Source organism: Phyllostomus discolor, chromosome 3 (assembly GCF_004126475.2).
Source record: "Phyllostomus discolor isolate MPI-MPIP mPhyDis1 chromosome 3, mPhyDis1.pri.v3, whole genome shotgun sequence".
In the NCBI taxonomy this organism is placed as follows: Eukaryota; Metazoa; Chordata; class Mammalia; order Chiroptera; family Phyllostomidae; genus Phyllostomus; species Phyllostomus discolor.
Window position 1 is genome coordinate 87,124,138 of NC_040905.2, and position 27,969 is coordinate 87,152,106.

General features: G+C 38.8%; 1 protein-coding gene and 1 pseudogene across 1 annotated transcript in view; both read right to left on the minus strand.

Annotated features, from left to right (window-relative positions):
* MARCHF3 (membrane associated ring-CH-type finger 3) overlaps positions 1-27,969 on the minus strand; it is a 139,200-nt gene that overhangs the window by 51,571 nt on the left and 59,660 nt on the right. The window lies entirely within an intron of this gene.
* Positions 24,297-27,958, minus strand: LOC118499529 (annotated as a pseudogene).

Genomic DNA, 27,969 nt, shown 5'->3' on the forward strand with positions numbered 1-27,969 from the left:
AGGGTCGCAGCAACTTTGAATATCACCAGGGTACACAATTGCTTTTGATATTTCTGCTCAAGCCAGAAGACTATTATCACAATACTGACAAGAACATAGGAGAAAACACAGTACTTTGAGAAGCAGAACAAAGGAGCAGAAAAAAACATGAGCTCAGGAATCAGTTACTACTTCGGATAATGGCTTTTGCTACCAGTTACTGGGGTTCAATCTTAGATAACTAACTTAATGTCTCTGCATGCCCATGTGCCCATCTGTAAAAAAAGACTGACTTCTTGCAGAGTTGTTGTGCAATTAGCCCATAGGTTATGTAAAGTGTCTTGCCCAGTGGGTGCCCAATCAGTGATATCTCTCATTATTATTAGAATACTATATTAGGCTCTGGAGAGGGGCAGAGGTGGGCCTGATGAATCCTGCCGTTAGATGTTGTGACCTTTAACCGAGGTGGATGAGCCAGAACTTACCAGGGGAACACTGGGGGGAGACTGAACACCAACACCCAGGTACACCTACATAAATTAAGTGTTGATGTAAAGGGAAGTGTGCAGAGAATATTATCTTAACACGCAGCACCAGTACAATACTGAATGGAATATTGTGTCCATTTGTTTTTGCTAGAGGGTGGATATGAGACTCCCTAAAGCCAGGTAGGCCACTTAGCTCTTTGTAACTTCCCTTTATCCTCTCTGGATTTGCCTAAGGGCCATGTACCATTTTGGCCCCAGAATGAGAAAGCAACTCCGAAGCACTTAGCAGGATGGATATAGATGAATGAATGGTGGGTTCTTTTCTGGGGAGGACGTTTCTTTGCACTTTTCTAACAATAAAGGAGAAAACCAAACTGAATTTGTAATTCCACTTCCATCTGTTGATGTCAACATTCCCAGAATCTGACGCTCTCTTTATCTTGTTTACACAATACTCAGCACAGGGCCCACTTGGATGTTTACTAGGTAGCTTAGAGAGAAATGCATGTTCTGTTAATAAAACAGAGGGATATGCGGAAGGCGAAACATACAACTTTTTGTATATCTGGGTCATAGGGATCCGAACACTTGAAAGAGGCCAAAATACACTGCATCCTGAGTTTTATTAAGTTCTATGTTCAAGGTGACATAAAATATGTCCTGTCTGCTAGGAGAGAAAATGCAACTAAAGCCATCCACAACGACAGTGTGTATGTATGCAAATGAGGCGTGCTGATTTCTCTAGCTTCGCCTGTTCAGAAACTGGACTCATCTCTTAGATTTACAAATGATGATCACTATGGTAAATTCAATAACAGAATTTTATGCTCTAAACATGGCATTCTCTTTAGTATCTTTTCAGAGCCCTTTAGTGCTTTTGATGTAAATGAAACTAAAAGCAGGCAGATTAAAAGTTACACAAATAATGAAGATGAGTTCCTAGGCAAATTACCCATTACTGTGGAGGTTTTGGGATATTTTCATTAAAAAGAGTAAAAAGGCCATTTAAGGATGCTTGTGTATCTACAGATGATTGTAAAGTCATTCTCTTTATTTCTTTCCAACTCCCATAAGCCTCTTTTATTAGTTTCAAGGAATCTGCTTCAATGAACTGTATTATTTTTTAAAACTACAAAACCATACACAGTTTCTTCACATGAACAATCTTCTTAATGGCAATGCCATCATTAAAAGGTGTACTTTATGAACCTTCCCTATACCCTCGAGCTCCTCTCTAATTTTTTAAAAAACAATATTATTAAGACCATTGCTTTTCCACAAGTGGCTGGCACATAATGAACACTTAAAAATATTTGTTGACTCATTGAGTGAATAAATGAATTTACTATCTTGACATCAAATTCAGAATCCAGGTTTAATAACAACAAGATCATATGGCTGACACAGACCTCCCATTTACAAACACAGCACTCTCTATAGGACTTAACTTCTAAGCATTCTGGTATCTGCTATTTGATGGTTGTCTCTATATATATTTAAAAAATATTTTATTGATTATGCTATTACAATCATCCTGTTTTTTTCTCCCCTTTGTTCTCCTCCTTCCTGTGACCCCCTTCAACCAGTATTCCCCCATCCCCATTAGTTCATGTCCACAGGTCATATAAGTTCTTTGGCTTCTACATTTCCTGTGCTGTTCTTAACATCCCCCTGTCTATTTTGTACCTAACAATTATGCTTCTTATTCCCTGTACCATTTCCCCTATTCTCCCTCCTTCCCCTCCCTGCTGATAACCCTCCATGTGATCTCCATTTCTGTGATTCTGTTTCTGCTCTGGTTGTTTGTTTAGTTGTTGTTGTTTTTTCTTTTTTAGGTTCAGTTGTTGATAGTTGTGAGTTTGTTGTCATTTTGTCATTTTACTGTTCATAGTTTTGATCATTTTCTTTTTCTTAGAAAAGTCCTTTTAACATTTCATATAATAAGGGCTTGGTGATGAATTCCTTTAAGTTTACCTTATCTGGGAAGCAGTTTATCTGCCCCTCCATTCTAAATGATAGCTTTGCTGGATAGAGTAATCTTGGTTGTAGGTCCTTGCCTTTCATGACTTTGAATACATCTTTCCAGCCCCTTCTTGCCTGCCACGTTTCTTTTGAGAAATCAGCTGATAATCCAATGGCAACTCCTTTGTAGGCAACTCTCTCCTTTCCTCTTGCTGCTTTTAAGATTCTCTGTTTGTCTTTAATCTTGGATAATGTAATCATGATGTGCCTTGGTGTGTGCTTCCTTAGGTCCAACTTCTTTGGGACTCTCTGAGCTTCCTGGACTTCCTGGAAGTCTATTTCCTTTGCCAGATTGGGGAAGTTTTCCTTCATTATGTTTTCAAATAGGTTTTCGATTTCTTGGTCTTCCTCTTCTCCTTCTGGCACCCCTATGATTTGGATGTTGGAATGTTTAAAGTTGTCCTGGAGGTTCCTAAGCCTCTCCTCATTTTTTTTGAATTCTTGTTTCTTCATTCTGTTCTGATTGAATGTTGATTTCTTCCTTCTGGTACAAACCATTGATTTGAGTCCTGGTTTCCTTCCCTTTACTGTTGGTTCCCTATATGTGTTTCTTTATTTTACTTTGCATAGCCTTAATTTTTTCCTCTATTTTGTGACCATATTCAACCATTTCTGTGAGCATCCTAATTACCAGTGTTTTGAACTCTGCATCTGATAGGTTGGCTATTTCCTTGTGGCTTAGTTCTATTTTTTGAGCTTTGATCTGTTCTTTCAATTGGGCCATATTTTTGTCTCATTGCCCCTGTTACATTGTAAGGGGCAAAGCGTTAAATATTCACCAGTGTGGGGCAACTCATGTCACTGCATTGTGGTGCTGTATGTCAGGGAGGGGTCAGAGAGGGAGCAATTTAGCTTGCCTGGCTCTCAGATGGCTTTTAGTTACTTCTCCTGCTTCCCACAAGCAAATTGGGCCCTTCTAGTGCTGATTCCTGAGTGGATGGGTTTGTGTATGTTCTAGACCCTGTGGGTCTCTCCAAAACTTTCTCATGAGGCTGAGAGTTTCTTCCACCACTGCAACACCCACATATTCTTACAGCCAGAGGTTTTGAGGCTTTATTTCTCCATGCTGGAACCCTGGGTTGAACTGTCTGTCTCGCTTCTCAGTTGTTCCTTCCAGTTTATCTGCATGCAAATGTGGGACCACCCAGTCCTCCAGCCATCACCTTGCCACTCATCCTGTCCACCCTGGCTGCCCATCTCTACCCCTCCTACCAGTCTGAATGAATATTTCTTCTTTAATTCCTTGGTTGTTGGACTTCCATACAATTTGATTTTCTGGCAGTTCTGGTTATTGTTTGTTTTTAAATTTGTTGTTCTTCTTTCGGTTGTGAGAGGAGGCAAAGTGTATCTTCCTACGCCTCCATCTTAGCCAGAAGTCTCTCTCTCTATTTTTAAATTATATTTTATTGATTATGCTATTACAGTTGTCCCAATTTTCCCCCTTTTACCTCCCTCCACCCAGCATCCCCCACTCCCTCAGACAATCCCTATACTGTTGTTCATGTCCATGGGTCATGAGAATAGGTTCTTTGGTTGCTCCATTTCTTATACTGTACTTTACACCTCTGTGGCCATTCTGTAACTACCTACTTGTACTTCTTAATCTCTCACATTATATTTTTATTTTTTTCTTGAATTTGAGTAATTCTTATGTTTCTTACCAAACTAGAGATCAGGCAATCCTATCTACAGATCATTTAGGAAAATTAACAGGCAGGCCACGAATTTGAACTCTTAACCAAGAAGTGGCTTACAATTTCAAACAAAGCATTTCTAATTCTCTTCCTTACTCACCCATATGCACACAGTATCCTTCAATTGACATGGAGAATATTATTTAAAAAATGAAAGGAAGAATAAATGTATGGATAAGTGACTGAATGAGTAGACAAAGACCCAAAATACTCCAGAGGTAATACAATTCCCATTTCCCCATTGATCCATAACACCTTGAAAGTGCAGGAAAGAAGAATCTTGGGCTCAAAGGTCTTCTCATCCTGTGCACCCATGCCCAGGTTCTTGCTTTGCTGTGTGAAGCAAAAGCATGGTGGAGGTTGCATGTTTCTGGCACCCAGATTTGGAAATCAAATGAATAGATTTTTTCCACTCAAGAGAAAATGGCTGGTTCTATTTGAAATGATACTACTACTTCCATATTCAGAAACACTATTAGGTGATTAGGTGATTATGAGCTGCTATTGGAATCTAACATCACATAGTCAAGTTTCTGTTTGTCACAGCATACTGTGTTTGCAAATTGAGGAAGTTCTGCACATTCTGTTTCTGAATGATGTCAACTAGCAAAACCACAGGAAACATCTACTATTTAAAAAATTTTTTTTCTTCTGTAGTGGCTGGTTAGGATAGACAGGCAAAGGTGAAATAAGATGTAGGATATGATAGTTAATTTTATGTGTCACCTTGACTGGGCCACAGAGTGCTCAGATAGTTGGTCAAATATTATTCTGGGTGTTTCTGTGAGGGTATTTTTGGAAAAGTTTAACATTTAAACTGAGAGACTGAGTAACACATCATTCTCCCTAATGTGGTTGGGCCTCATCCAATCAGTTGAAGGCCTGAATAAAACAAAAGGCTGACTCCCCCCTGAAGAAAAGGGAATTCCTCCTGCCCGACTGCCATGGAGCTGGGACATCAGTATTTCAGACTCAAACTGAAACATCGACTGTCCTGGGATCTCAGAACTGAGAACTGGGATCTCTAGAACTTACACCTTCGGCTCTCCTGAGTCTCCTGCTTGCCAGCTCATGCTGCACATCTTGGGACTGTCAGCCTCCATTATCACATAAGCCAATTCCTTACAATAAACCTCATTCTATCTATCTATCTATCTATCTATCATCAGTCTACCTCTGTCTTTCTCCTATTCTACTGGTTATGGTTCTCTGAAGAATGCTGATTAATATAGTAGAAACAACCAAAGAGCGGATAACTTAAAAAGTTACACACACACACAAACACACACATGAAATCCATAAAGTAAAATTTAAGCAAATTCCCAATTACCTTTTTGATGATGCTCAGGCCATGTGAAAAGTAATCTGTGACCCCGGATCCCACACTAAGGGCACAGATGATTGGCATGTGCTGAGCAGAGATGACACAGGCTCTCCTCAGCAGCGGGAGAAGCCCTGACACACAGTGAAAAGTGATCTAGTGGTATGTATTAGTAGCTTTCAAATGGCTGTGCCTTTTCTTTTAGGAATCTATTTTAGGGACATAATCAGAAATATAAACAGTATTCCTTTCTAGTAGCACAAGACAGTTGTTGAAATTTGGGGAAAAGTTAAATAGAATATACCAATATAATGGATCATTAGTAGGGCTATTAACATTGCTTTTATAATAAATGTTTAATGGCACTAAAAAATAAAATACAAAGCTATGTGAAAAAACTAGGATATAAAATATTTATATCTATAATTTCAACTACTGAAGAGAAAGATGATATATCCATACATAAATAGTGGCTCTCTCTGGGTAATAAGTTATCCTTATTTTACTTTTATTGCAGTTCTTTTGTATTTTCAAAATTTTCGAAAATAAAATCTATTTTTATCATATCTAGAAAAATAAATAAATAAATAAATAAATAAATAACATTGTATAACTCTCCAAAGGGGAAACATATTAAATCACCTCCCGAGACAACAAAACTGAACCAGAGCAAGCCTACCAAAATTCAAAAAAAAGCATATGCCATCATCATAAATAATCCAAAAAGCAATCAAAAGGATTTCCTTTATTCTATAGGTACGGATATGACATTACAGATATCCAGGGAAGGAAATGCGCAAACCCTCTCCAAGGCAGCCTGCTCCAGGAAATAGCTTGGTTAGTGGGAAGAGGCAGGTCAGAGACTGAGAGAAACCTCCTGTGGCTTCTCTGCCCGCCTTGGGGGCAGCCACAGGTGTCAACAGTGGAGAGACAAAATGACCCAGACAGGATGCTACTCTGCCTCTCTCTCTCTCTTTTCCCCATATAAATACAATGTGCTTAAATTAACATTTGATTGGCTTTTTTCTTTTTCACCAGGAACATGCCAGATTGACATTAAAAATCCATATATTTCACATGAGTCATATCCTTGCTAGAGAAGACAAATCTATAAACAAGAGCTGTAATAAACAGCCTGTTTGGGGTTCATATATCCAAATTGCGTGTCCATTAACTGTACATTGAAACCACGTGACCTTAGGAGAACTGGAGAATATTTTCACTTGTTTCACAAATGAGAAAATCAAAGGAAAGGAATTTTATGATTTTTCTCAGCACCCTAAAGTGAGTGGAAGTACCTGATACATGCATTTTTGACTCAAATTTTCTGTGACTCGCTACCCCTTTTATTATTTAATGTTGATTAAGTACCTATATGATACAAGGTGCCATCAGTCATTCTGGCTGGGGTGACAGTGAGGTGAGACAGAAGAATAAAGGGGAATGAAAAAGTGAAAAACCTTTCTTCCCCCAAAGTTACAGTTAACAAAGTGGGTGATTTCTCCAGTTACGACAAGCACGTTCCTGAAAACTCCCGAGTTGCCCAATAACACTGAGTACAATTGGATACTTAAAGAAAAAGTACACATTCTTTTGATGAGATTCAAGTTTCGAAATAGGAAGAATTCTTGGTATTTAATGATTTGGTGAGACAGTGTAATGGCTGCAAGATTTCATGATTTCAGCAGCTATCACTGCCATTGATGAGTATCTCAGATGTTTTCAATTCGCATTTTACTAATTTAGAGGACAACAGAGCACGATTCTTAGCTCTTTTGATGTGATTCTACAGAAGTTAATCAGCTTCCCTAGAATTTCTGAAGTCTCACGTTATGGACAAAACCCCTTCATATGCGTGAGTCATCACACATCTTTCCAGGCGCCACACCTCCTCTACTTCCCATCTTGTGCAATGATTTGATTTCCCCCCATGGCACTTTAGAACTGTAGGCAAGAAAGTTCTCTGAGCTGTCCTATTGAATTCCAGGAAATGAGAATCTGGTCTGAGGGAAAACAACTCCACATGGGCTTGACTATGAAGAAAATGTAGTATTTCCTCAGTTTTGCAGAGGCTAGAAGAAATAATTTTCCCTATTTCTTAAAAACAACAGGAAAAATGATACAGTGATCTCCTTTGCTATTCAAATCAGGTATTTAGAAGTGGGGAAGTCTAAGGTTGTCCTTTCCTTGAATGCACATAAATTGTGTGGATATACTAGTCACTAAAGTTGCAAATGGCTCTTTTTCTCAGAAAACCTTAGGAAGGTTGCCAGAGGGGTCCCCCTTTTTAGACAATGTGTAATAACAGCACAGGCACGAATCCCTGTTAGTATCCAATTCTACAACAAACATAATTTTATGCTAGGGTTAATTACAGCAGATGACCCTCAACTTAAACACTATCTTTATCATTTCTTCATTGACAACTCCATTCCCTTGGGTATGCTTTCCCTGTAGGAAAAGGTGAGGATCAGCATCTCATCCATGTAATCTCCCATTTCATGCTCTTTCCTCCTCATTTGAAAGGAAGGCTTCGCTAAGTGGTCATAACGGGCCACGGTGGATGAAAGGTCTCAGGAGTGGGTGGGATGGGAGAACACTTATTACCATCCCCCTGGCTACTATGTGTTCATTTCCTTCTTATCCCCCACCCCTTCCTACATCATCTATGCTGGATGATCAACCTTCAGTATGATTCCTTTTGGAACATGGTGCAGTATTAATAAATAAAATAGAGAACTGTAATTATATTGGAAGAACTGGAAGAAATTCCTCTTAGTGCTTTGAAAATGATTATAATTATGAAAAATAGTTGTAATTTTAACAGTCAGAGATGCTTCTGGTCTAAATGTATTTAAATCCCAAATCTAAGACTTTAATAGAAAGGTGATCCAAATACAGCTGATTCTTGTTATTTGAGGTGGTTATTTTCTGTAAATTGACGAGAACACTGAGTTAGTAAATACTGACTCCTATGGGAAACATGTGGTTAGGTTCCTGCAAGCCTCTGGTCCCATTTTCACTAAATGATCAATATATAACCTTGTTTTATGTGTATTTCTGTTTAAAGACACATTATTTAATATATAGTTGAGTCATTAACATTGAATCCAGGACCCATAATGCTATAATTCATGCCTGAATGAAACTCATCTAACATCTCATGTAAGATAGGTAATGAAACTTAAGTAACTTATATTTTCTCCGTCAGGCACATCATAGCCTTCTGGTGCTTAGGAACCCTGAACAGCACTTCAGTACTATGCTTGGAAGCCATTTTAATGGGTAAAATTACTGACAAAACCCACAGAAATAGATCGCGAAAAAGACACTGGTTTATATAGTGAGAGCAGAAACAAGAAGGCAGGGCATCAGCTGGAAATGCGTGTGTGGGGCGACTCAAGGTCTTCACCCCTCTGTGCAATACCAGTTATTATTGCTGGTTTACAGGCTCATGGTGCCGTCTTCTGCCTCATGCTTCTGGCCTAACCTGTAACCCCTTGTAGCTATCTTAGAGATGGAAACGAAGCCTTCTTGAGCATTTTTAGCTATTTAATCACATTATGGCTTTCAAAAAATAGCACACTTTCCACTGTCCCCTGTGTGGTTTAAGGAGCGATAAAAACCTTCAAATCTCAATATAGCTATTGTAGTATTTACCAATAAAACCTTAACTTTTGGGGGATTTACTAGTTATTCTAGGTCAGGAGTCAGTAAATCTTTTCTGCAGAGAGATAGTTAATAAATATTTCAGGCTTTGCAGGCCAAGGATCTCTGTCACAACTACCCACTTCTGCCACTGTGGCATGAGAACAGCCGTAGACAATAGGAAACAAATGACTATTAAAAAACTTCAAACAAAACTTTATTTATGGATACTGAAATGTGAATGTCATATAATTTTCATGCCACAAAACAATAGTCTTTTTTCAGTTTTGTAAAATAAAACTGTTTAAAAATATAAAAACTATTGTCTTGGTTTGAAAAAGTTAAGTCTCTGTCCTAAGGGGGTTTACCTTCTTAAGTGAAGACTGTGGACACAGACACACGGATGGAACACAGAGAAATAACTACATAGCAGACATGGTGAGCAGGCGGTAGAGGATTTGTGCCAGATGGAGTTTAATGTCTCTGTACATTTTACTCATGACTGTACTTTGGAAAGCATGCCACAGGCATGCAAAGCCACAGTGAATTTTTATGGAGAAGGGAAATTATTAGATCTTTCACTAAGAAGAGCCCAAGTGGTCATTGGCTTTCCTGCTAAGTCTGTGACTATCTCAGAGCAGTTTTTTGACACATTTGAAACTTCCTCAGAGACACTTACTACAACACTTCTGAGCTCAGATGCTGGGCGGCATTGTATCCCTACTCGTACAAGCAGCACTACACTATCGGTGAGGTTTTCTTTTCCTATGATTTACATCAATACAGGAGGCTAAATTACCTCATGTCTTAAAGGAACCGTGGGGGCGGGGAGGAGAAGGCAATAGAAGATATAAAAATAATATTCAGTGTTCATTCAACATTAAAGCACTGCTTTAAGCAATTAGCATGTATTGTCTCATTTAATCCTTACAACAATCCTTTGAGGCACGGACCATTTTAAAAAAACCTTATTATTAATAGTAGAAAATGATGGCCCCAAAAGGCTACAGGGACAAGGTCACACAGCAAAGTGGCAGAACAGGATTTGAACCAAGGTATCAGATTCTTGATCCCTGCTCTCGACTACTCATAATCCACAATCCCCCCTCCCAATACAGTTGGCCCTGCATATCTGCAGGTTCCACAGCTGCAGACTCTAACAACTACAAACAGGATATATATATATATATATATATATATATATATATATATATATATAAATATATAAAGTTACATTGTTGCTGACAATTACTATGTAGTTAGGTCTATAATGGTTGCATCTGCACTGAACATGTACAGACTTTTTCCCCTTGTCATTATTCCCTAAAAAATACAGTATAACAACTACTTATATAGCATTTACATTGTATTGGGTATTATAAGTAATCTAGAGATGGTTTAAAGTATCTCTTTGCACGGAGGCCCTCATCAGTATGGCTCAGTTGGTTGTTGGTTGGGTGTCTCTCTGCAAAGTGAAAGGCTGCCGGTTTGATTCCTGGTCAGAACACATGCCTGGGTTGTGGGTCTGGTCCCCAGTTAGGTTGAGTATGAGGGGCAACTGATCGATGTTTCTCTTCCTCCCTTTCTGCCTCCCTTTACCTGTCTCTAAAAAATAAATACAATCTTTAAACTATATGGGAGGCTGTGTGTAGATTATATAGAAATCCCATACCATTTTATATCATGGACTTGGGCATCCTAGATTTTGGTATCCTCAAGGGGGCGGGAGGGTTCCTGGAACCATTACCCCCAGGATAATGACAGACAACTGTACTAAATATCCTTGTCATTCTTGGCTCTGTCACTCACTTGGTATTCTGTTGCCCAGGATCTGTGTTAGATGTGCACAGAGGCACGCACAACACCCATCAGGCCTGGACAGTCTTTGTCCTTCCCTGCACCATCACCCTCCCTACTCCCAATTCCCGCGTATGTCCAAATATCTGCTTTCTCACCTTGAGAAGGTATGTTGATATAGGATGCCACTTGAATACTAAAGGAATGGGGGGCTAGAATTCAAGAGACCTTGGTTCTAGCTCAGGTATGAACTCTGTGACCCTGGAAAGACCACAACACCTTTGGGCAACACAGTTTCTTCATCTATTAAATAACACTAATCTTGACAACATTTTTGCAGAAATGATCAAATGACACAATGTATATGGAAGCATTTTATCATCTAAAAGGAAGGAGTGATTGTGGGTTATTATTTTTATTACATACAGTCTTTATCCTTTTCTCTCCAATTCCTTCCTTACTCATTGTGAAGAAGCAATACATTTGATAACCTTAACACTTCTCAGAAGAGCAGTGCCTTTTCTTGCCTGCCACCTCCTTCCTCCTTTTTTTTATTCACTGACGAAATACTCAGTGGTCAGCAAGACAAAGATGAGTGTTCTGCTTCCCTGGTCAGAGAAGACAAGACAGAAGCCCACTGGTGTGCTGGAGCCAGCTTCTACCATCTCATCGATTTCTTTCCAACTTTACATTTAGTGAAGCCATAACAATGGCTTGAAATTGGCAACAGTTGGAAGTATTTTACACTGTGGAGGCCAGCAGATGCTCCAAGTCACACCTCTCCTCTATCCCTTTCCCTCAGAGAGCTGGTTGTTGAACATTTATCAGCGTTGGATATAGAAGCAAAATAATAAGATGGCACGGGTGCTAGAAGGGAGACAGAAAAGACTAGTCTGGGAGCACATAGGGAGGCACTTATCCTGGTTGTGGGGGGTGAGCAGAGGTATTTGGAGAAAGTGTCCTGGAAAAATGAGGTTAAGCTGAGACCTAAGTAATGAGAGGAGCTAGCCAGGCCATGGGGAAGGGGGAGAGACTTCCTGGGAGAGGTAACGCAAAGCCCCAGGGTGTTAAAGCAGCCAAAGGAAGTTCCTGTAAGGCTGTGCTTCAAAGTAGGAGGGAAGAGAGAATAGTGCTGTAGAGGTGAGAAGTTCAACTTGACCCTGAGAACAGTGGGTGGCTACCAGTGGGCTTTGAGCAGTCAGGGTCAGGGTTGTGAGAGTGGGATTGTACTGGGTGACATTTGAATTCTGGCTCTGCCAGCTGGGGGCTTCAGACAAGCTTCTTACAGCAGCTGAGTCTCATCTGTGAAAGGAGGGTCATTACAGCACTCAGGCCTTCTGGGGTGGTGGTGAAGCTGCAGGTAAAGTGCTCAGCAGCATGTCTGGCTCCTCAGACTCGCCGGGTGGGCATCCAAGCACGGGTTAACCACGGAGCAGACACACATTACACCACTACTCAGCTAGCTTAGGGCAGTGGTTTTCACATGCTGGGTAGTGACCCATTGTAGGTTGTGAAATCAAGTTAGTAAGTCTTGAGCAGTACACACAAAAAAAGATATAGAACTCAATGAAAATGGATTAAAAAAACAGCACTGCCATCAATTTTATGTTGCAAGGTAAGTTTTGTGTTTGCATGTACGGGGTTGACTTGCGAAATTTATTCCTGAGGGCTTCCGTTAAAAAGTGTGAGAGCTCCTGCTTTGGTTCCAACAGGAAACTTCCTGTGAGCTTTGGGGCTGAAAGTGGGGAGATATGACAAGCCTGGCCAGCATTGCTTTCTCTTACTTTGGGAGATGAAATGGCTCAGTTAGGGATTTATTGCCCTGGGTTTCCGAGGCTTTTTAGCTTCTGATGAAGATACTCCTTGGGCCGGGTGGGACCGTAGTCTTTATCTGTTGTCTAGCAGCCAGGGTAATTGACAGACCATGCAAGTGACCAAAAGCCTAAGGCCAGGAAGAGAGAGTGTTTCTTCTAAGGAGGGGTTGTTCTGTAAATGAGGGGGGAGGGGTACTAAGGATCTCTGATTGCCTTGTTGTTACTAAGCTCAGTGTGGACTGTGAGTAAAACTCCATCACTAAAAGTCTCCAAAGGCAAGTCAGTGGTGTGGTGCACAGGGAACCGAGAAGTGAAATTGACATTTAGTTTGGTGTGTCCCAGAAAGATAATTGAATATGTGAATAAATTTTAGTATAATTTATTTTCAACATATGTCAAAACATATCCAATTTGCCCTTTGGAGTTGCAAAAACAATTTGGCATTTCTTTTTCCTTTGCAATTTAAAAAATGGAAGGTAATGGCAGATGCCTGGTCAGTGTTTGGGAGGGGAAAAAAAACAAGCAACACGTCACGTGCTGATTTAGTTTCCTTGAGTTTCCACAGGCGCATTCCCCAGGCATATGCAATTGGCACTAGATTATCTGCCGACATTTATTGACAAAGGAATTAATTTTCCCCAAGGATGTTTTTTAAAGCTCATTCTTTACAGGAAGTTGCAGCAGAATATCCAAGCTCATTCACTTTCCCTTTCCTCCTTTTCCTCCTGACAAGAGTGGCTAAAAATAACCTCTTAAGCCCTTGATTTTACCAAGGAAGGCGAGGGAGCAAAAGGCTAAAAGAATATCTTTGCCTTGCACAGGTCATCACATGCCCAGTTCAGGTAGTCACTAAAGTCACAGCTATTAGAGGCCACCTATCATGTGGGTTTAGGAGGATGTGTCTGTGGGGATGGGGAGGGGGCAATGTCAGAACAGATACCCTAAACAGGACAAGTATGTTTTTGGTCAGAGAAGACATGCCTATCAATGATCAGCAGTTACCCACTTTCTGGCCTAACTGCATTTTCCTTTCATTCTCACTCATCAAAATCATTTTTAGTGGAAGAAGAAAGCAATATACACTTCCTGCATCAATAAAACAAAGCTGAGCCAAGAACTGCCCAGTTCCATTCCCCAAGCACAACCCAGAGCCCATCTCACTGGGCCCGGGTGGGCCATGGCAGGGCTCTGCAGCTACCTTCGATGGGACTGCCCAGTTGCTCACTCCATCTGTTAACTGAGCATCCACTGTGCACACCAGACTAGAGCTTGTGCAGAAACACAAAAGGAATAGAGACAATTTTGCCCCAATAAACTCCATACTCCCTGAAGAAACAATACACTGAATGAAAGAACACATGACAAGGTAAGTAGTTCTCAAGGAGGCCCTGGAGGGACATGTGGCAAGTGCACTGGTTTCCCCTCATTTCCCTCCCAGTCCTCAGAGGAGCCACAGAATCCCCAGCACAATTCAAAGGCAGGTGTTACAGAAGGTTGGGATCAGAGAAGCAAAGGTATTTAAAGAGAATAATTAGGTTGGGGTTAAGTGATCTCAAAAATCCCTGGGATCTCAGGGAGAAGCAGCAATGACTAAGATATAAGAGGTGGCCGAAGTAAAGAAGATAGCTTCTATGATCCTATAGGTTTATCTTACAAAGGGGCCAACTGGTTAAAGAAACTCTGTACATCCACACAATGGACTACTATGCTATGCATCTGCTCTGACCCATCGCCTTGTACCTTTCCAGCTCACTCCCTTCAGTAACCCATTTCCAACGATCTTTTGATTTCCGCGGGACCTCCAATCCATTGATTCTAGAACACTTCCCCTCTCTTTCACCTCCTTAATGTCCCTTCTTTCATCCTAACCCAGTTTATACAAATGGCCCATCATCATAATTAATCTCTTGCATGTACCCACAACTCCTTTATCTCTCTTTCTGGTCTAGTCTCTTGGTGAAACCATGATCCAATTCTTTGCCAACTCCATTCCTGAGTCCTTCCTGCTGAACATGGCTTGGGAGAAACACACCGCTGCTTTGAATGAAAATTCATGACCACAAGCTCATAAGCCTTAAATGCTGCCCAGTAATCATTCCTCACTCTATTCCTTGACATATTGTCACTCTCCTTGACAATGATTTCACATCGACTTTTTCTCCCCATCAAATGTCCAACATGTTCTCCCTTCTCCTCACTTTCAGGTGATGACCTTGCTTCCCCATTCATGGAGAAAAGTGAGGCAATCCTAAGAAAATATCCACAGACCCCTACTACCCCCTCCCCTCCCCTACTGGAATCTGTACATGGCGATTCTCTACCTCTCTACCTGCCCCCATCAATGAAGCACCTGTGCCTCCCATTCTCCATTTGTGCGCTAGATCCCATCCCCCTACGGGCTCATGCTCTCTACAGGGTTCGCTCTAGCAGCTTTCTCCTCTTTAACATCATCAGTTTCTCTCTCCTACTGAACCATTCATTACCAGCAGCACCCACATACACATGTGGTTATTTCTTCCATCACAAAAGAAAAAGGTCCCTCTTTTCCTCTACTTGTTTTGTAGCTATTGCCTCATTTTTCTGATCCCCTTGAAGCACATTTCCTCACAAGGGAATTTCTTCATTTCTCTCTCCCCATTATCTCTTTTTCAGCTTTATTAAGGTCTAATTCAAGTACCCTGGAGTGCACAAATTTAAAGTGCACAATTTGATCAGTTTTGATATATGTGTGCACCATGAGACCATTACCACAATTAAGATGATGAGCCTATCCATTACCCTGAAGAGTTTCTTTCTCTCTTACAGCCAGTGCAATCAGCCTTTTGCCACCACCACTCCAAAGAAACTACTCATCAAGGTCAGTTATCTCCATGTTGCTAGATCCAGTAGTCAATCATCTTACTTGACTTCTCTGCAGCATTGACCTAATTGTTTTCTTCTTTCATCTTGATGCACTTTCTTCGCTTGGCTTCCAGGATACGACACTTGGTTGGGTTTCCTTCTACCTCATGGGTGCCCTTTTTCAGTTCTCCCATTCTCACTTTCACCTTATGCTAGAAAGCCCGGGGTTTAGTCCAGGGTCCTCTTTTCCTCTCTATCCACACTCAGTCCCTTCAGAATCCTCAACATGGTTAATCCCAAATCGATATCTCCATCCCAGATCTCTCCCCTCTAATCCACACTCGCATGTCCCGTTGCTTATTTAACATCTCGTGGCTGAGTACAAACTTCTCAAATTTAACATGTCGAAGCCAAACTTCTGAACCCACCACCCCCAACAAAAATGGCTCTGCCTGTAGTCATCTCCATCTCATTTAATGACATCTTCCCCCTTCCTGACACTCAGGTGCCAAAAGACTTGTAGTTATTCTTGATTCTTTTCTTTTCTTACCACTATCACCAAATCCAACAGAAAATCTAGTAGGCTGCACTTTTGAAACAGATCCAGATTCTCACCGCTTTGACTGTCCCCGCTGGTCTGAGCCATTATTATTTCTTGCTTAAATCACTACAGTGGTCTCCTAATCTTCCTTCCTCTATAGTCTGTTCTCCACGTGGCAGCCATAATGATTTTTAAGAAATGAAGCCAGGTCACAACATGCCTCTGCTCAAAACTCTGTGATGGTCCCCATGTCTCTCAGAATAAAAGCCAAGGTTTTTACAATGATCTAAAGGGCCCTCCCATTTCTAGCCCTGCTGCCATCCCCTCTCTGACTCCATGTTTGGTTTACTCGGTCCATTCCAGAGATAGGAGCCTCCCTGACGCTCTGTACACATGCCTTCCACTGGCTGTTCCTTGTGCTTTACATGCTTTCTGCCTGGCACAGACACTTTGGAAAACAACCTGGGAATTCCTCAAAAAGTTAAATATACAGTTATCATATGACCCAGCAATTCTACTCCTGGCATACACCCAGTAGAATTAAAAATGTGTATTCTCACCCAAACTTGTACATGAATATTCAAAGCAGCATTGTTCATAATAGCCAAAGAGTGGAACTAAATCAAATATTCATCAATGATGAATGGATAGACAAAATGTGGTATATCTACACAAAGGGACATTATTCAGCCATAAAAGAAATAAAGTAATGATATATGCTACAACCTGGAAAAACCTTGTAGGCACTGAGTGGAGGAAGCCAGACACAAGAGGCCACATATTATATGATTCTATTTGTGTGAAATGTCCAGCTCCGGCAAAGCACAGTTTAGTGGTTTCCAGGGGCTGTGGGAGAAGGCAGTGGTGAGTGGCTGCTAGAGGATACACGGTTTTTTAGGATGTGATGATAATGTTATGGAATTAAGTAGTGGTGATAGTTGCACAACTTTGTGAATATGCTAAAAGCCACTGATCTGTACACTTTAATGAGAGCAAATTTTATGGTATGTGAGTTATGTCTCAAGTTTATAAGAGCTTCCCCCCCAGATACCTGTCTGGATTACTCCTTTACTCCACTGAGGCTTGGCTCAAATGCCATTTTCTCAATGAAAACTTCAATCACACTACTGCCCTTCTAGCTCTCCTGATCCCTGTATCCTGCTGTATCATTTAATCCAGGTGGTCTATGTCTGCTCCCAACACGATATATACTTCACTCACTGTGTTTATTGTTATTTCCCCCTACTGAAATGTAAGCTCCACAACTTCAGGGATTTTGTCTGCTCGTTCATGTATATAGTACAAATGTCTAGAAAAGTGCCTTGTACAACAATAAATATTGGTTGAACAAATAAATTAATACCAAGCAGACAGTAAAATTGATAATGCAGAAGAATACTGGATCATATGGAATAACAGTCATATATTCTTAAATTTAAAAAGGAGATTACCAAACAATATATAACATATATGTATAATCCCCACACTGTTAAGAAATGAAAAAATGTAACACACATAGAAGGTATATTGGGAGAATGAAATACATTAAAATACATCTCTGAGTGTTGATATTATAGTTAGTAATTGATTTATGTTTTCAAAAGTGTGCTCATATTTTCTAAACTCACAAGTTTTTGAACCAGTAAGATCTGGGATCTAATCTATGCTCCATTTGTTACTGGTCATGTAATCCTGAGCAAGTTATTCAGCCTCGGTGACTTAGTTTCCTCAGCTATGCATGGAGATAATAACAGTGGTAACCTCACTGGACTATTTTAAAGATTAAATAAAATAATACATGTAAAACACTCAGCAGAGTGTTTGGCATAGAATAGGCACTCAGTAAAATGTTAGGTATTAATCTCTTCCAATATTGTACTTCTTGTCTTTATTTAGAACACTTATTTTTTTAAAAAAAGTATATTTTATTGTTTATGCTATTACAGTTGTCCCCACTTTTTTTCTGGAGCACTTATTAATCAGACGTTGGACTGCTAAGACTGGGTGTCCCTTCTTAACAAGTTTTCTCTTGTATATTTTATCTTCTTGTCTTTTTGTTCTATGGTTTATGAGGTTGACTTAACTTTTAAACCTAGTAAATAAATTTTAAAAATTTCATCTACTATATTCTTGATTTCTACTGTTTTCCCTTTGCTTTATAGGTATTTATAAACAATGTACATTATTACTTTATGTTTATTAAATTTGTACCATAGGACACATATTCCAAGATCATTTTGTTCACTCAACACGGTATCTGAAATCTGACCATGTTGATGCATATGGGTCTAGTTTACAGAGTGGAACAAAGGTAGGTTTACAGTTGTGAGCACAGGAAACACAGAGTTTATTCTTGCATTGTTATTTATTAATTTTGTATCATTTTCATACAAACAACTGTAAACCTACTTTTGCTCCACATACCCTGTATTCATTTTTAACTGTTATGAGTGTTTCTCTGTATTTATTCACTTAATGAATACTTATGTGCACCAACAATGTTCCTGGAACTTTACTGGCTGGTGGCTGAGAACACAGCAATGAAGGAAACAAAATATGAACCTAGGAAATTCATTGTATTTTTCCTCCATTAACAAACATTAGGTTTTGCTATGACAAGGATGCTTTAGTGAATGTCCCTGTAAAGGGCTTCTGCTGAAAATGCTTTTCTAGGGAGTATGTCTAAGGGTAAAACTGCTTCTTCCTAGATCACATTTTCAGCTTTACCAGGTATTGCCTACTTGCTTTCTAAAGTGGTGTGGAGACTGCATGCCCAGAAACCCCGGAAAATTCTCCATTCCATTCATCTTGCCCAATAGGTGAACAGCCATACTTTATTTTCGCCATTCTGATGGGTGAGGAATGGTATCTCTGTTTTAGTAAGCATTTCTCCTAATTGTTAGTAAGGAGAGCATCTCTTTTTATATTAATTGGTCCTTGAAATCTCCTTTGCCTGCTACTTGAAGGTACCCTTTGCTATTCATTTCTGAAGTTAGTTGTTCATCTTTTTTTATACTGATTTGTAAGGAGTCTCCGACTATATGGTCTGGAAACCAACATATTTGCTCTTTTATGTGTTGAAATATATTTTTCCAGTTCAGGGTTTGTGTCTTATCTTTATAATGGCTTTTGCATAAAAGAATTTTACTTCTTAATGTAATCTTTCCTTTTATGAACTGTCCTTTTTGTGTACTGACTGAGAAATAATCTCTCCCTTTCAGACATAAAAATATCCTCCTGTATTTCCTTCTAATGATTCTTAAAGTTTATTTTACACATTCAGGTCCTTAATCCATCTAAAATTATCCATCTGTATGAGGTGAGGTATTAATCTATTTTTCTTTCTTCACAATGAGAGCTAAATCATGTATTAAATAATCCTTCCTGTTCTCACTTATATTTAATGTCTTGTCTACCCTCTGCCAAGTTCTCGCATATATCTTGGAGATTGTTTCTGAGGTTTCTACGTTGTTACAAAGAGTAGATCTGAGATTTTAGTCAGATTCTTTTAAAAAACAATTCTTTTCTGGTCCTAAATTTCCTATCTTTTTCTCAATCTCACAACTTCTCCTGTCTTCACTTACACTGACCATATTTTTAAATCCATCTGTTTGTTTACAGATGAAGAAAAGAAGATGCAGAGATCATACACTTATTATTCAGGTTCACATAGCAACACAGCTAGCAATCTTGGGCCAGGTGGTATCTCGCAGTGGTTTTGATTTGCATTTCTCTGATGATCAAGTGATGTTGAGCATCTTTACATGTATTATTGGGCATCTGTATGTCCTCTTTGGAAAAATGTGTATTCAGACCCTCTGCCTATTTTTTAATCAAATTGTTTTTTGCTCTGGAGCTGTATGAGCTCTTTATATATTTTTGCATGTTAATCCCTTCTCAGATATATGATTCGCAAATATTTTCTCTCATGCAGTAGGTTGTCTTTTTATGTTGTTGATGATTTCCTTTGCTGCATAAAAACTTTTTAGTTTGATGGCGTCCCATTTGGTTATTTTTGCTTCTGTTGCCTTTGCTTTTAGAGTCAGATCCAAAAAATCATCACCAAGGCAGACGTCACAGAGCTTCCTGCCTATTTTTCTTCTAAGAGTTTTAGGGTTTTAGTGTTATATTCAAGTCTTTTTTTTATTCATTAGAATTTATTTACTTTTATTTATTTAATTAATTTTTGGACATTCAATTATTATTTTATATTAGTTTCAGCTGTACGGCATAGTGGTTAGACATTTATATAACTTATGAAGTGATCTCCCCAATAAGTCTAGTACCCACCTGGCACCATACATAGTTATTACAGTATTATTGGATTTCCTGTGCTGTACTTTATGTCCCTGTGACTATTTTGTAACTATCAATTTATACTTCTTAATCTCTTTAAGTCTGTAATTCACTTTGAGTTAATTTTGGGCATGGTATAAGATACTAGTCTATTTCATTACTTTGCCTGTGGCCGTCAAGTTTTCCCAACATCATTTATTGAAGAGACTGTCCTTTCCCTATTGTAAATTCTTGCCTCTTTTGTCATAAATTTGTTGACTATATATGTGTGGGTTTATTTTGGGGTTCTCTGTTCTGTTCCACTATGTGTCTGTTTTATGCAAATACTGTACAGTCTTTAATGTAATTGTAAAAGTAATTTGAAATTAGGGAGTGTGATGCCTCCAGCTTTGTTCTTTTTTTCTCAAGAGTGCTTTAGCTATTTGAGATCTTTTGCGGTTCCATACGAATTTTAGGATTGGTTGTTCTATATCTGTCTTTCATCAGTGTCTTGTAGTTTTCAATGTATGAGTCTTTCACCTACTTGGTTAAATTTATTCCTAGATACTTTATTCTGTTTGATGTAATTGTAAATGGTATGTTTTCGTAATTTTTCTTTTGTTTTTATTGAGTTTATTGGGGTGACATCGGTTAATAAAAGCATACAGGTTTCAAGTGTACAACTCAACAAAACATCACCTGCACAATGCATTGTGTACTTATCGCCCCAAGGAAAGTCTCTTTCCATCCTCATTTATCTCCTCTTTGCCCTCTTCTATAGCCCCTCCCACCCACCTTTCCCTCTGGTAATCACCATACTGTTGTCTGTGCCATTGTGTTATATATGTTATATATAACTGTCCAGAAAGTATTGAGTTATGCACTATGAAAAATAAAGACATTATTGAAGAAGATACAAGATAGAAGAAACAGTGTACATAGCACAATGATGCCTCAGTCTCCATCAAAGAAGGCACCTTGGGACCTCACACAGTTCTCCCAGCATCTCTTCCACTGTTCAAAACACTATGCAAAATCTTTTGTTGGAATTGCCATCAACTGTCTCATTTTATTTTCCTAAATCTCATCATGGTCTGAAATCTCTTCCCTCTCAAAGGTGATTTTAATTTTGGGAAAAGCCAGAAGTCACAGGGCACCAAATCTGGGCTGTATGGATACTGAGTCACCTGGATAATTTGATATTTTGCCAGAAAAAACTCTGCATGAGATGTAATGCATGAGCGGGCATGTTGTTGTGATGAAGGTGCCAATCACCAGTTACCTATAGCTGCAGCTGTTTTCATGGTACTGCATCTCTCAACTAATGAACACTGGGGTAGTACTCCTTATTAATTTTTTGGCCCGGAGGGGCATACTCATGATGTACAACACCTTCCCAATCAAAAAATATAGTTAACATGGTCTTGATTTTGCTGTGACTTTGAAGAATTTGTGCCACACATTTATTTGTGCTACACTCATTACATCATCCCTGAAAGCTTTCTGAATCATCTGAATACTTTCCATGGAGGAATACTCAATCTTAAGGCAACATGTGATGCAGATTCGTTGCACTACTCACTCAGTCATTTTGAATGTGAATGCCACATAATACACATGTTCACTCAATGGTGTCTACTGCCCCCACTGACAGTACAGTGAAGTCATCGTTGTTCATGTATGTGCATTTCAGTTCATTCTCCATGGCTGCCAGGTAACATTGATGTTGTGCAAACAATTCTTGTTTGCAATGACAAGAATGGTTTGCAATGGCTGTATTAACAATGGCTGGACTTTTTCTGGACAGACCTCATACATCCAGCCTGAGAAGCACTGCTTCAAGGAACATAGGGAGTCCATGACTTAGTAGGTCTCCTGGTTCCTAGACCAGGAATTACAAAAAATCAGTCCACTTTTTCAGATGAACAAATCAGATCTTATTATGCACTAATCTATCTTAATTTTTATTAACTACTATAGTTTGTAGGCAAATCCAATCAATAAGAAGAAGGCATCATATGCGGATAAGGGAAAATAAAGGAAGTTGGGCGAGGTGCAGAGGGGACCATGGTATGCAGTTGCCGACTCCAGTCTCCAAGAGCTCAGACTTTTTTCTCCTTAATCTCTTCATCTTTTCTCAACCAGCCCCCATCCCTCTCCCCATTGACAGCTGTCAGTCTGTTCTATGTATCTATGCTCTGTTTCTATTTTATTTATTAAATTACTTTGTTCATTAGATTCTACATATAAGTGAGATCACATGGTATCTGTCTCTCTGATTGTCTTATTTCACTTAGTGTAATATTCTCCAGGTCCATCAATGCTGTCACAAAAGGTAAGATTTCCTTCTTTTTTATAGCAGAGTAGTATTCTATTGTACAAATGTACCATAGCTTTTTAAAAAAATTCTCATCTGAGGACATGTCCATTGACTTTAGAGAGAGAGGAAGGGAGAGAAACAGAGAAAAAAATCAATATGAGATGGAAATAGTGATCAGTTGTCTCCCATATGCACCCTGGGAGCATTGAACCCACAACTCAGGTGTGTGCCCCAACTGGGAATCAAATCTGTAACATTTAGGTGTATGGGACAATGCTCCAACCAAATGAGCCACCTGGCCAGGGCACCACAGCTTTTTTATCCACTCATCTACTGATGGGCATTTGGGCTGTTTCCAGATCTTGGCTATTGTAAATAATGCTGCAATGAATATAGGGGTGCATATATTCTTTCAAATTAGTGTTTTGGGTTTAATTTGTCTTTATGATAGTTTGTTGTTAGTACATAGAAATGCAACATATTTTTGTATATTAACTGTATCCTGCAACTTTACTAAGTTTGTTTATTACTTCTAACAGTTTTTTTGGCAGAGTCCTTAGGGTTTTCGATATATAAAATCATGTCTTCCACAAATAGTGATGGTTTTACTTCTCCCTTTCCAGTTTGGTTGCCTTTTATATCTTTTATCGGACACTATGTTGAATAAACGTTGTTCTTAATCTTAGATGAAAAGCTTTGGCTTTTCACTGTTGAGTATAGTGGGAAAACTTTCATTTTTTTCATTGTTGAGTAAGCTGTAGGCTTATCATCTGTGGCCTTTATTATGTTGAGGTATGGTCCCCATATGCCCACTTTACTGAAAGTTTTTATCATAAATGGATATTCAATTTTGTCAATGCTTTTCCTGCATCTATTGAGATGATCATATGATTCTTATCTTTAATTGTGTTAATGAGGTATATCACTTTGACTAATTTGTGAATGTTGAACCATCCTTGCATCTCTGGAATAAATCCCACTTAATGGTCATTTTAATATATTGTTGGACTTGGTTTGCTGATATTTGGTTGTAGATTTTTGCATATATGTTCATTGGAGATACTGACTTGTAATTCTCTTATGGTGTCCTTGTCTGGCTGTGGTATCAGAGTAATACTGCCTTTGTAAAATGAGTTTGGAAGCATTCTCTCCTCTTTAATTATTTGGAACACTTTAAGAAGGATTCTTGTTCATTATTCTTTGAATATTTGGTATAATTCACCAGTGAAGCTATCTGGTCCTGGACTTTTATCTGTAGGGAGGTTTCTGATTACTAGTTCAATCTGCTTACTAGTAATAAGTTTATTGAGATTTTCTATTTCTTCATGATTCAATCTTAGAAGGTTGTATGTTTTGAGGAATTTATTCATTGCTCCTAGGTGATCCAGTTTGCTAAAATGTTAACAATAGGGGAAGCTCAGTAGAAGGTATATGGGGACTTTCTGTACTATCTTTGTAATTTTTCTGTAATTATAAAACTGTTTTAAAATAAAGTTTACTTAAAAATAATCACAGTTTATATAAATATAGAAAATAATTCCTGGGTATTCATTTTCCCCTAATATGTGGCTTTCATTGCATCTTTAAAATATTACAGATGAGTCTGAGGACTCATTTGGCATCTTGCTGTTTCTAGAGCTGGACAACTCAGCCTGCTGAACTGCTCCTTTTTCAGAAACATAGCTACCATCCAAAAAGTTTCTGATTCCCTTGTTTTTAACTGTTGTGGCTTGCTGAATCAAAGCAGCTGAACTTGATACAAGTTCCATATTGTTTCCTCCAAGAATCAACTCATCTTTTTGGGCTTGAGATACTGAACAAGCAACAGATGAACAAGCAACAAGTAACTCTTCCAACCCTGTGGATATATTTTTGCCCAAGAAATTTCTGATTTCAACATGAGAACCATCTTCATAAATAACGACATTGATGGGGAAGTGAGAGTACACAGACTCATCTTGTAACCAAAGCCCAGGGTAACACCCTTGATCCTGTTCTGTATGTGACTGTGGATAGTGCGAACAGTGGCCAGTGGCTTTCTATTGCCCCACCATTTGTCGGCCAGACCCTCTTCCTTTTCTTTCCAAGGAGACTGGGTTCTACATTGATATGACTGAAGTCCTCCTGCAGGGTGCCTCTGGGGCCCTTCACAATAACTATGCGCCCCGTCAGAGTGATGTTGACATATTCTGGGACGTTGACAGTCTAATTGCTGAGAACTGTCTTCATCCTCACAGTAGATGCATCAAAGAGAGTTTCTGGGTGTTCTTAAAGCTGCAGTTACTATACCCCCATGTAAAGCAACTCAGTAACTAACAGACAGCTAGGCCTGCTTGGTATTCCAACCAGCACTGCTTCCTGGACTAATTTCCAATGAACCTTTGTCTCCTAGGTTAGTTATGGTTCCACAGAGGGTACTCAGTTATACTCTAAAGCTCCTCTGAGAAAAAAGCAAGAACAAATGGATATAAAGTACAACAGGAGGGTCTTGAGGTAGAATTTTGCTGTGCTATAAAGTCAAACTATGTGATATTGTTCACTAATTCTATTTTAAAGGGTGAGGTGACTACATATTAGTTTGGTCCAGCCTGGCTTCTGCCCATTTTGGAGCAGCTCAGGCAAAAAAGTGAATTTATACATTTTCCAGAATTCCTAAGAGTTTTTATATCTTAAGTAAAAAATTTCCATAAACTACAAGTAGGAGTAAGTGGTACCAAATACATAGAACTTGCTCATCAAATTGACTATAGTCTCTGCCATTTTCTCTATCAACATATGATTTATTAATTTTGTTCCCAAGATTTGAGTTCAGGCAGCATAAATCATGAATGAGTATTAGTTTAACAGTCACAGTGCTCCATGGGATAAAAGTCAGGTGAAGAAAACTCAAAATTGTCACAATGTGAAAATAATATGACAGTTGTATCAATATTTGAAAATTGAAATGATATTCAATACCCTTACAGAGGTGGAGAATAAATCTTATTTCTGCTTATTTTATGCATACTGTAAAACTTTCCTTTTAAAATTTTTATTACTATTTCCCCTGTGAAAATGTTTTGAAAAGCAAATCTAAGATCATCCTGGTCTGCCTCCAGCTATTAAGCAACACCAGACACTGACCTCCTGATACTGCTTTGATAACTTAAATACTTTAGAAAAACAATCTATTACCTGGTCCCCAAGCCATTTATAGCAAGGATATTTGACATTTTCTTTTTGTGCACTTAAAAAAGAGAGAACTGTCTGTCGATCTGGCAGATACCAGTTTTAATATTTGAAATTATATCACCTTGTTTCCACTGGTTTATTCCACCTGACTCTGTAACCTTCATGAAATTCTAATTGTTTATGTACTCAGAAACATAATTATGATTCAGAAAAATGACCAGACAATAAATACTGTGGTTAGAAGTTAAGTACTCACCAGAATGAATTAGAAGTGGCTAGGGTTAAGGAGAAATAGCTCATTATTCAGGTAACTCAATTTTCTATTATTTATATTATAGTCTCATGTAGCTGATGGCATAGTTAGTACAGACAAGATGTGTCAGAGGCAATTCCAGCTATGACTTCATACATCCTATGACATCTCTCATTAGAAACATTTATTCCTAGTGGCTGAATTCTGGGTATGCTGAATGAAGAAAAAGGGAGAAATACAGCAAACAGAATGGAGAAAATCAAAGTCCTTCACACTAAATTCCCTCTCCACTTCACTAATAATATTTTATTGGAAAGGTTTCAGCATATTCTCTTTATCAGAAATGAGGAACACTGATCTACATGCAGGGTTTGCATAGAAGTTATCAAAATAAAATTTTAGAGAATTGTGACGGGGCTGAATTCAGGATTTGAAATCTCTCATCAGAGGTGTCCAAATCCAGAGTCAGACATCTGTCTTTCAGAAATGACCACTATAAGGCTGGTGAAAGAGGGTTCATGAACAGGTTAAAAAAAATGCCAAAAAACCAAATACAATAAAAGAATTGTTTAAAAGAGAATTTGTGTAATGATTCTAGATAAACTCATTAAAGTTATTTCACATAACAACAAAAAACAAAAACAAAGAAAGGATCATAGGAAGAGACCTTTTCTCTTTTTCTTGTGGACATTGTCATTTCTGCATGTCACTCTCGGAATGGCTACCGCCAGGTGGCCACTAACCTGAGCATAAACATCAGCCGTGGAACTGTGGAAAGAGGGAAAGAGTCTAGGTGCTTGATGTTAATGTCACTGAATTTCTGAATAAACTCAGTCTGGAGCCCCCTCTCGCCCCAATGCCAACAGTTATGTTAAATATTATAAAAAATATTTTTGATGAGCAATATAATTTGTTCCTTTTTTGTCCTACATTTCCCCCTATTTATTTGTATAACTACAGATGAATTTATTCCATTAACTAGTGTTGGGGAATGAACAAAACTTAATTAAAATTCAAATCATAATTCCATCATGATGTATTCTATCCTGGTATTCTCTGGATCTAATAAGAAATTATGCCTCATCAAACATATATAATTTGGCTTGAAGTGATAATAGTAGGAAGCCAAATTTATAGTTATCATAAAGTTGTCTATGCTGCATATTTTCATTTCCGAGTGCAATATGCATTGGGTAACCTAGGTCCCCAGGCAATCATTTAGTCATTCCAGCTCACTCTGGGTGGAGCTTGTTTACATCCTATAATCACACCCTGAACAGTCACTGCTAAATATAAACACAAGGAAGGATAGTAATTGTTTGACAACTTCAGTGATACCACTCCACAATAATATTGACAGGCTTGATATTGACAACGTTGAAGCTACCATGGTTACTCTTTCACAATGTAAAGAGACAGGCATCTGCAAAACTGAACAGACATATGCCATTTCTTCATCCTACAGAGCTAGGGAGGCAGCATCATGTGCAGAAACAAGGATGGGTCTAGGTTATGAACATGGCAGTTTTGCAATATGATAACCCAGAGAAGGAAGCTGTGGATAAATTGCCAACATTTGAGGAACCTGTGTTCACAGGAGGCATACAGTGTATATCTGCTGATTGATTCTGAAATTCATCTACTGGCTGAGTCCCTGTGGGTTCGACATTTCACTTCCATGGACCTTAACCTCTTCATTTGGAAAATGAGGGTATTAGATATTCCATGGTTCATTCCCTTCCAGTCTAAGGTTATGTGACAATAGTCACTTATGTCATATGTATGATAACTGCATGCTTTTATTT